Here is a 9,807-nt window from a genome sequence, read left to right as displayed (position 1 = left end):
ATTATTAAATTTTATTAGTTTTAATGAACATTTACAGAGATTTGGGGTTTTCATTCATTCATTGTTGCACTGTTTTCTCTACCCTCCCCCCAGTTAGTTCTTCCTCCCATTCTGATGCCAGATTCTTTATCATAGAGTCCAACTTCTTACATAATTTGCCCACCATACAAATTTTATTTATATGAAGATAAGAAAAATTTAATATATGTGGTGATACAAATTTAATATATATGGTGATGCACACCACCAATTTTAATTTCTTCTCCATTATCACAATGCTGCCAATTGGCCCACTGGGGAGAATCTTTATTTTCTTGATGTTGAGCTTCAATCCATATTGCAAAGGACAGTCCTTGACCCTCTCCAACTGATGCTTCAGGCTTTCCTCAGTTTAAGTAACTAAGATTGTGTCATATTCATAACATGGGTTGTTAATTAGTCTTCCTCCATTCCTAATACCACATTCTTTCTTATAAAGTTTATCCTCTCAAATGATCTGTTCTGCATACCGATTGAAAAGGTAAGAAGACAGAACCCATCTACAACACACTCTTTTTCTGGTTTTGAACAATGAAGTGTTTCCTTGCTCTGTTCTGATGACTGCCTCCTGGTTCAAGTATAGGTTTTACATGTGCACAATCAAGTGTTCTACAATTCCTGTTCTTCTCAACATTAGCCAAAATTTGTTGTGATCCATATACTCAAATGCCTTTGTATAGTTAATAAAACACAGACAAAAATTCCTCCTGTACTCTCTGCTTTTGGCTATGGTCCATCTGACGTTGGCATTGATTTCCCTAGTGCCATGGCCTTTTCTAAATCCAGCTTGTATCTCTGGTAGTTCTCTGTCAATGTACTATTCCAGTTGCTTTTGTATGATCTTTGGCAGGATTTTGCATGTGTGTGACATCATTAAGTGACACCATCCAACAATTTTCACACTCTGTTAGATCACCCTTTTTGCTTATTGAAATGGGAATAAATATGATGTCTTCTAGTCAATTGGCCAGGTAGTTGTTCTCTAGATTTCTTGACCCAGCCTGTTGAGCACTTTCCGGGCAACATCTGTTGAGTATGTCGATTGGTATTCCGTCAGTTTCTGGGGCCTTGTTTTTTGCCAATTCCTTCAGAGTAGCTTGGATTTCCTCCTTCATCACCATTGCCTCTTGAACATGAATTGTTTCATGAAATACTTCTGTGTCAGCCAGTTCTTTTTGGTATGGTGGCTCTGTGTACTCCTTCCATCTTCTTTTGATGCTTCCTGGATTGTTCCTCCACAGTGCCCTTAACTATTGCAACTTTAGGCTTGAATAGGTTCTTTAGTTCCTTCACCCAAAGAAATGCTGAGCAAGTTTGACCCTTTTGATTTTTCAACTCTAGCCTTTTTTACATATCACTATAATATTTTGCTCTGTCTTCCTATGCTGCCCTTTGAAATCTTCTGTTCAGCTCTCTAACTTCCTGATTTCTTTGCTTTAGATTCTTGGAACTCTAGCACAATAATTTCTAGTACAATATTCAGTGTCTCTTCCAACATGCATGTCAGTTTTTCTTTCTCCTTCATCACAATATGTGCTCTTGTTTTTATGTGGCATTGAGTCACTTGTGACTCATAGGGACAGCAGCCCCAAACCCTTCTCTATTCTGAGCCAATCTCATTATCTCCAACACGCCTAGCCCCATTACCCCAGTCAATGAATCAATCCATTTCATCAAGGGTCTTTCTCTCCTGCACTCTCCCTCCACCCACCTAAGCATGGTGACCCTCTCCAAGGACTGGTCTCTTCTGGCAACATGTCCAAAGTATGTCAGATGAAGCTTCAGAATCCTTGCTTCCAAGGAGCAGCCTGGTTTTACCCTCTACAGGACAAACATGTTTGCTCCCTTAGTAGTCCATGATATATTCAGTACTCTTCTCCAATACCACAACTCAAAGGCATCAATTTTCCATCTATTATCCCTAGTCATTGTCCAGCTCTCTGATGCATAGCAACTGATTTGCAAAGACCATCGCCTATATGAGGAGCACCTTAGTCTCCAGACTGATATCATTGCTCTTCAGTACTCTGGAGAGGTCTCTGACAGCAGACTTTTATATAACAATAGGTCTTTTAATTTCCTTACTGCTGGTAAGAGTGTTGATTGTGGAGTGAAGCAAACTAGAGCTTTGGACAATCTCCATCTCTTCATCTATCATGATGCTGCCAATAGGCCCAGTGGTGAGAATCTGTTTTCTTGATGTTGAGCTTCAATCCATATTGAAGACTGCAGTCCTTGATCTTTTGCAGCAAATGCTTCAGGTCCTCATCAGTTTCAGCAAGGAGGTTTTTGTCATCTGCATAATGCAGATTGTTGATGAATCTTCCTCCAATCTTGATGCCACATTTCTCCTCATAGAGCTCAGCCTCACAGATGACCTGTGTATAAATAGAAAAGATGTGGATATAGGATACATCCCTGGAGTACACCCTTCCCAATTTTGAAACCATGGAGTATTTCCATGATCTGTTCTGATAACTGCCTCCTGGTCCAAGAATAGGTTTTACAGAGCACAATCAAGTGTTCTTGGATTCCCATTCTTCTTAGAGTTAGCCACAGTTTGTCATGGTCCACACAGTCAAATGCTTTTGCACAGTCAATGAAACACAGATAGACATTCCTCTGGTACTCCTTGCTTTCAGCCAAGATCCATCTAACTTTAGCTACAATATCCCTAATATCACAACCCCTTCTAAACCAGCCTGTACTTCTTACAGTTCTCATTTGATATGCTGTTCCAGTCATTTTTGGATCATTTTCAGCAGAATCTTGCTTGCATGTGATAGTAATGATATTGTTCAATAATTTCCACACTCTGTCAGATCATCTTTCTTTGGAATGAGAACAAATATAGATCTCTTCCAGTCAGTTGGCCAAGTGGTTGTCCTCCAGATTTCTTGGCACTACTTGGTGAGCACATCTAGGGCAGCGTATGTTTGTTGAAATGTATTGATTGGTATACCATCAATTCATGGGGTCTTGTTTTTTTTTTTTGCCAATTCCTTCAGAGCAGCTTGAACGTCTTCCTTCATCACCACAGGCTCTTCCTCATACATTGTATCATGAAATTCTTCTGTGTCCACCAATTCCTTATGTTGAAATGACTGTGTATACTCTTTTCCATCGCCTTTTAATACTTCCTGGATCATTTAATATTCTGCCCAAAGCTTCCTTAAGTATTGCAACTTGAGGATTGAATTTGTTCTTTAGTTCTTTCAGCTTAAGAAATGCTGAGCCCATTTGGCCCCTTTGATTTTCTGGCTCCAGCTCTTTGCACATTTCATTATAATACTTTGTCTTCCTGCACTGCCCTTTGAAATCTTCTGTTCAGCTCTGTAATATCTTGATTTCTTCTCTTTGCTTTGGCTTCTCAGTGCTCTAGTGCAATATTTGGAGTCTTTTCTGACATTCATTTTGTCTTCCTCCTCTGTTTTTGTGATGACCCTCTGCACTCTTCCTGGATGGTATTTTTTATATCCTTCCACAGTTCATCTGGTTTTCTCTCACTAAGAGTTCAAGGCCTCAAACGTGTTCCTGAGATAGTTTTTCAATTCAGGGGGGATAGACTCAAGGTCATATTTTGGTTCCTGTGGATTTAATTTTCCTTAGCTTCAAGTTGAACTTGCATATGAGTAGTTATTTGTCTATTCCACAATCAGCACCTGGCCTAGTTTTCACAGCTGATATTGATCTTTGCCAGCAGTTCTTTCCACAGATGTAATCGATCTGGTCTTATGCGCACCATCAGGTGAAATCCATGAATATAGTCTGCATTCATGTTTCTAATAAAATATATTTGCAATGAATAAATTGTTGATTGTGCAAAATTCTATCATCCTGTCTCTGACTTCATTTCTGTCACCAAGTCTGTGTTTGCCAACAATATACAAGGAGATGAAAATTTTTAGTGAGTAATTAAAATTTTCTCAGAGCTGTACAAATGATATTCAAAATATAACTTGATATAGAGATATAATTTGATTCAAATAGAATTACAGCTTCAAAGTACTGTGTTGTTTTAATAAATATTATGTATTTATTAGTTATTGATGATGAACCAAGCATAAGACTTTTAGGTCTTTCTAAAAGTCTGTGTGATTTTTTAGTATGACTTGTGTGTGTTTTTGTATGGCCTGTTTGCTATGAGTATTTAACTCTTCTTACAACTACGTTCCCAGTCGATCTACGGTAAAGAATCTGCCCTGCATATGTGTGTCACTGACATCCTGTGATCTTTGCATTCAACTATATGCCTATGGCCAGTAGAGTCAAATTGCCCTCAGGTTTAGTATTTCATCTGGTGGCAAGATTTTGTCTTTGAGCAATTGACTCAATTTATTTGGGCAATTGGCCCAAAAATTTTAGCACTATTAATCTTTCCCTAGATCAATAAAATGTAACATATAACAATAATTTTATTTATCTTTTTTTCCATGCCATGTGGAAACCTTAAATTGTCTGTATGTGTCCCCTGATTTGAGTTTCCCTATAGGTTTCTGGCATAAGATACAGAAAATTATTAAAGTATAAATCATGATACAACGTGTCTAAAGGCATCATTCCATTCACAGTGTTGGCACCAAACAAAAATATTGAATTGATTTATCATAAGCTCAGAGTCATGGTTTTTATATCCTTTATTTCAAAGCCAAATTTTATCACTTGTGTTATTGTGTTCAGTCTTGACATTATTTTGTGTTATGGTCCCATCATTCAAATTGCCTCTTCCAGTTATTCTCTGGCTTGCATTTATCAGACCAAAGTAAGTCCAAGTCGTACAAACGGCTTAAAATCTTTTGGAAGATCACTTTAAACTTAATGGTGAAACATACATATTTTATGAAAGTGGAATATATATGTAATGATTTGGAATGAAAACAAAACAAAATAAAATACATTCTTATACAGGAATCATTGATTCATCTCAAATCCATGCCTCATAAAAATAGTAATGTTTCCATTTTCAAATTAACTAATTCAAGTTTTAATGTAAGTTATATATCTTCTGCTATATTGTTCATTGTTCAGATTATAAATAACCTTTTGGATCATTTAAATGCTATTTTATACTTTTTAAAAAGTTCCTAAAGAGAAATGGAGAGGATGAAGATAAAAACGAGCTTAACTCTTAATAAAAGAACAACACAAAAAACTCCATATTAGGGAGCTCTGGTGGCCTAATGGCAAGAAGCTACACTGCAATCCCAGAGGTATGAGGTTAAAATCCACCAGATGCTGTGCTGGAGAAGGAGGGACAATCTCCTCCTGTATCAGTCAGATCCAATTTGATGGCGCGCACACACACACACACACACACACACACGAAATAAAATAAAAACCCCTCCATATTATCAGCAAACATATGTTGTTTTATACCACTGAATCAGAAATGATCCATAGCTAATTCTTTAGCGGGTTTTTAAAGGCAATAAATCAATTGAATAGGAGGAGATTGTCCAATTTTCTCCTGTGGAGTGGCTGGTGAATTTGAGCCATGTATGTTTGTGTTGGCAGAGCAATTCCTTACCAGTAGTACAGCAAACATATACTTTTCTTAGTTATTACTTACTGCTCAAGATATTTCTTATGCACTAGTTCAACAGTGCAGAAGAAGGAGGGGCAATCTCATCCCCTGTGATTTACTGCCTCTGAAAACCTGTCGTGGAGGGTCAGCTGTGCCTCAGTTCCGATTCAATGGCACACAACCACAACCCAGTTCAACAGTGGCATTTTATTATAGTGGCTCGAATATAGGTAAATTTCACCATCAAAAATTTTTTTAGTAGAAGATGTAAAGACAGATATGTAAAGGGTGCTTTTTTAAAATATAAGTTTTACTGGCTTTGGTGAAATAAGAAGGGAAAAAATAGAAATCCATAATGTCAGGCTCTGTGGAGTCATATGGTATAAACAATCTAGAATCTGCTATTCTAGCAGGTTACTCTAGTGGCCCAATTAACCAAAAGTCTCTCTCTCCAGTGATTCGAAGCCATCAGTTGCTCTACAAGAAAAAGATGGGTAATCTCCATTTCTCTTGACCTACAAATAAGAAAACGATGGAGTGTCCAGATTTGACGGTAGTGAATTTGGGACTTTTATGTAAAGAGTTCTCATGCCTTAGTCTATACGGGTTGCACTGTAAACCTAAAGACCACACGTATTTGTTGCTTAGAATCCATAGGAGGTTGCACTGCGGAAAGTTAAGCAATCTCCTCCTTAGGACCCTAAAAGAAGGCCATTTATCAATTGATCCGGATTCTGAGATAGTGGAAAGAATGACGCATGGTGTAGTCACAGTATATAGTCAATAAATCTTGTTTACAAATAAATACATTCACCTCACCAAAGCAGTAAATTAACATGTAGCACAGCCATGGACTTTCACAACAGCAAGAGCCGGTTTAGAAGTAAATTGTGGAAATGAAGCAGCAATGAAAAGTATCAGAGGGAGAGTTTGAAGCATCTTTATTCTCAAACAAGTAATTTTGCTGAAGGATAGAGTATGAGTCTATAATTCTATACGAACATACTCAAAATCCCAAAAGGTTGACACCCCACCCCCACCCCCTTTATCCAGCTCATTTGAAGGAAAAACAGCCTGGCAGGGGCTAATTGATGTTGTATGTCTTGAGGTTTGTTGTGTTTTTTTTTTTTTAAACTAAATTCCAGGTGGTATAAATATTTTATGTTATACTGCAGAAACTTTGATGTATTTGATTATTGAATCCACTTCAGATCCTCTTGGGAAGTGATGTTGTTGTTGTTATGTGCCCTCGAGTTGTTCGCAACTCATAGCGACCCTATGTACAACAGTCCTAAACCCTGCGCTATCCTGTGCCAATCGTACTGCCTCCGACACACCCATCCCGATTACCCCAGTCACTGAATCAATCCACCTCATAGAGGGTTGTCCCCTCCTGCGCTGTCCTTCCACCCTCCCAAGCATGATGTCCTTCTCCAGGGACCGGTCCCTCCGTACAACATGTCCAAAATATGTCAGATGAAGCCCCAGAATCCTTGCCTCCAAGGAGCAGCCTGGTTTAAGCCTCTTCAGGATGAATCTGTTTGGTTTCTTAGCAGTCCATGGTACATTCAGTACTCTTCTCCAGCACCACAGCTCAAAAGATCAATTCTCCTTCTATCCTCCCTAGTCATTGTCCAACTTTTTAATACATAACAAGTGATTGCAAAGACCATGGCCTGTATCAGATGCACCTTAGACTCCAGAGTGACACCATTGCTCTTCAGTACCCTGGAGAGGTCCCTAACATCAAACTTTCCCTTTGCAATATGCCTTTTAATTTCCTGACTACTATTGCCAAGAGTGTTGACTGTGGAGCCAAGCAGACTAAAGTTGTTAATAATCTCAGTCTCTTCACCATCCAACTTGATGCTGCCAATTGGTCCAATGGTGAGAATCTTTGTCTTCTTGATATTGAACCTCAATCCATATTGGAGGCTGCAGTCCTTGACCCTCTGCAGCAGGTGATTCAGGTTCTCCTTAGTTTCAGCAAGCAGGGTTGTGTCATCTGGATAACACAGATTGTTGATAGATCTTCCAGCAATCCTGATGCCACACTTCTCCTCATAGAGCCCAGCCTCTCAGATAATCTGTTCTGCATACAGGATGAAAAGGTATGGAGATAGGAACCATCCCTGGCTCACACCCTTCCCAATTTTGAACCATGCAGTGTTTTCATGGTCTGTTCTGACGACTGCCTCTTTGTCCAAGTATAGGTTTAGCATTAGCACAATCAATTGTTCTGGGACTCCCATTCTTCTCAGAGTCAGCCACAATTTGTTATGATTCACACAGTCAAACGCCTTTGCATAATCAATGAAATACATATAGACATTCCTCTGGTATTCCCTGCTCTCAGGTAAGATCCATTTAACATTAGCTACAATATCCCTAGTACCACGACCCCTTCTAAACCCATCCTGGACTTCTGGCAGTTCTCTGCTGATGTGCTGTTGCAGTTGTTTTTGGATAATCTTCGGTAGTTATGTAGTATATACATTTTTATCTATTTTAGAAATACATTTAATTCCGAACTTTGATGTACTTAAGGCTGGTGTTTGAGAAAGAGACGTTATAACCCTGTATTTAGCAGTGGTCTTGAAATACTTCCTGTTTATTTCTCTATTTATTATTTATCCTTTTCTTTCTTATGTCCTACTTAACTCCCTTTAATAGATTTTCTTCTACAAGAGTGAGAGTTACAACTGTGCTAAGTTGTAAAACTACATTTATTTATAACTGTATATTTTAACTATGCTCTGAGGATGGGATCCATCCGGAGGTATTGTCACATCATCAGCCTTTACACTGTGCTTTCTTCTTGTGTTCAGCCATCATGAGAAAACTGTAGTGTCATGCTTAACATTCAATATGTTAGTGGATTTACTAGATAGTCAGTGGAATTATCTCACCAGCTATACATAATCACACATACTGATTGTTGTTGACTGCCATTGAGTCAAGCATGACTCATAGTAACCCTGTGAACAAAAGGCCTAAAGCCTTTCTATAACTATCATCATTTATCAAGTTCATAGAATTTCCAGAGACATGTTGTTTAGGAAGTAGTTGCCACTTCTACTTCCAAATCACTGGCAATAAGAAAGATGAAAATCAAAACCACAATGAAATACTATCTTACTCCAATAGCAGTTGCAAAGTTTAACAGGACAGGAAGTAATAAATGTTGAAGAGGATATTGAGAGATTGCAACTAATTGTTTTTTAATCTTCCCCTCCCTTTTTGTTGTGTAACATCAATTGTATCCAACAGGTACAGGAAGAGATTGCCCCTCCTTCTCCAGAGGAGTATCTGGTGGATTTGAACTGTGTGCCTTTGGGATTGTAGCACAGCTTCTTGTCAGTAGGCCATCAAATCTCCCTAAATTTAGGAACTCTCAGACAATGTTGGTGGGATTGTAAAATGGTACAACCACTCTGGAAGGAAGTTTGATCCTTCCTGAAAAAGCTGAACATAGAAATTCCATATGACCCAGCTATTCTACTGCTTGGAATATACTCTGAGAAAATGAGAACTGAGGTATAAATAGAGACTTGTACACCAATGTTCATAGCAGTGTTATTCACCATCCCAAGAACATGGATATAGCCCAGATGTCCAACCACAATCAAATGGATGGAGAAATTATGGTACATTCACACAGTGGAATACTATGCAGCACACAGGAGCAATAAATTTGTAAATTGTTACCTAATTTGGGAGGGACTGGAGAACATTATGCTGAGTGAACTAACTCAGTCCCATAAGGACAAATACTGCACAAAACCATTATTGTAGAACGAGTATGAGAATTCAAGAGGCAGAGGGTAGAAGTAGAGGGGTGAGGATGTGCAGGGGAGCGGAGGTATTAATCCTGTGGTCACACAATTTGATGAGTGGGTGAGTGAGTGAGGGAAATGGGAAGAAACTGATGTGAAAAATGAGGTATTTGAATTTTGTAAATAAACTAGTATAATAATAATTTTTAACAATTCTTACTATTAGGCCAATGTGCAACATCATGATGTTGTTATTGTGTATCATTGAGTCAGAACTAATCCATAGCTGACCCACCAATGGGTTTGAAGAAGATTGTAATTATCATTGATTTCATTTTACTTGGCTCCACAATCAACATCCTTAGTACCAGAAGTCAGGAAATCAGAAGACATAATAAATTGAGAAAATTTGATGTGATAGACCTCTCCAAAGTCCCTAAGAGCAATAGTGTCAGTTTGAAGACTAAG

The sequence above is a fragment of the Elephantulus edwardii genome, unplaced genomic scaffold, assembly GCF_000299155.1.
Source record: "Elephantulus edwardii isolate Elephantulus edwardi_28Jun2011 unplaced genomic scaffold, EleEdw1.0 scaffold00047, whole genome shotgun sequence".
In the NCBI taxonomy this organism is placed as follows: domain Eukaryota; kingdom Metazoa; phylum Chordata; class Mammalia; order Macroscelidea; family Macroscelididae; genus Elephantulus; species Elephantulus edwardii.
The sequence above is the reverse complement of the archived record's forward strand: the minus strand, read 5'-3'. Positions refer to the sequence as shown.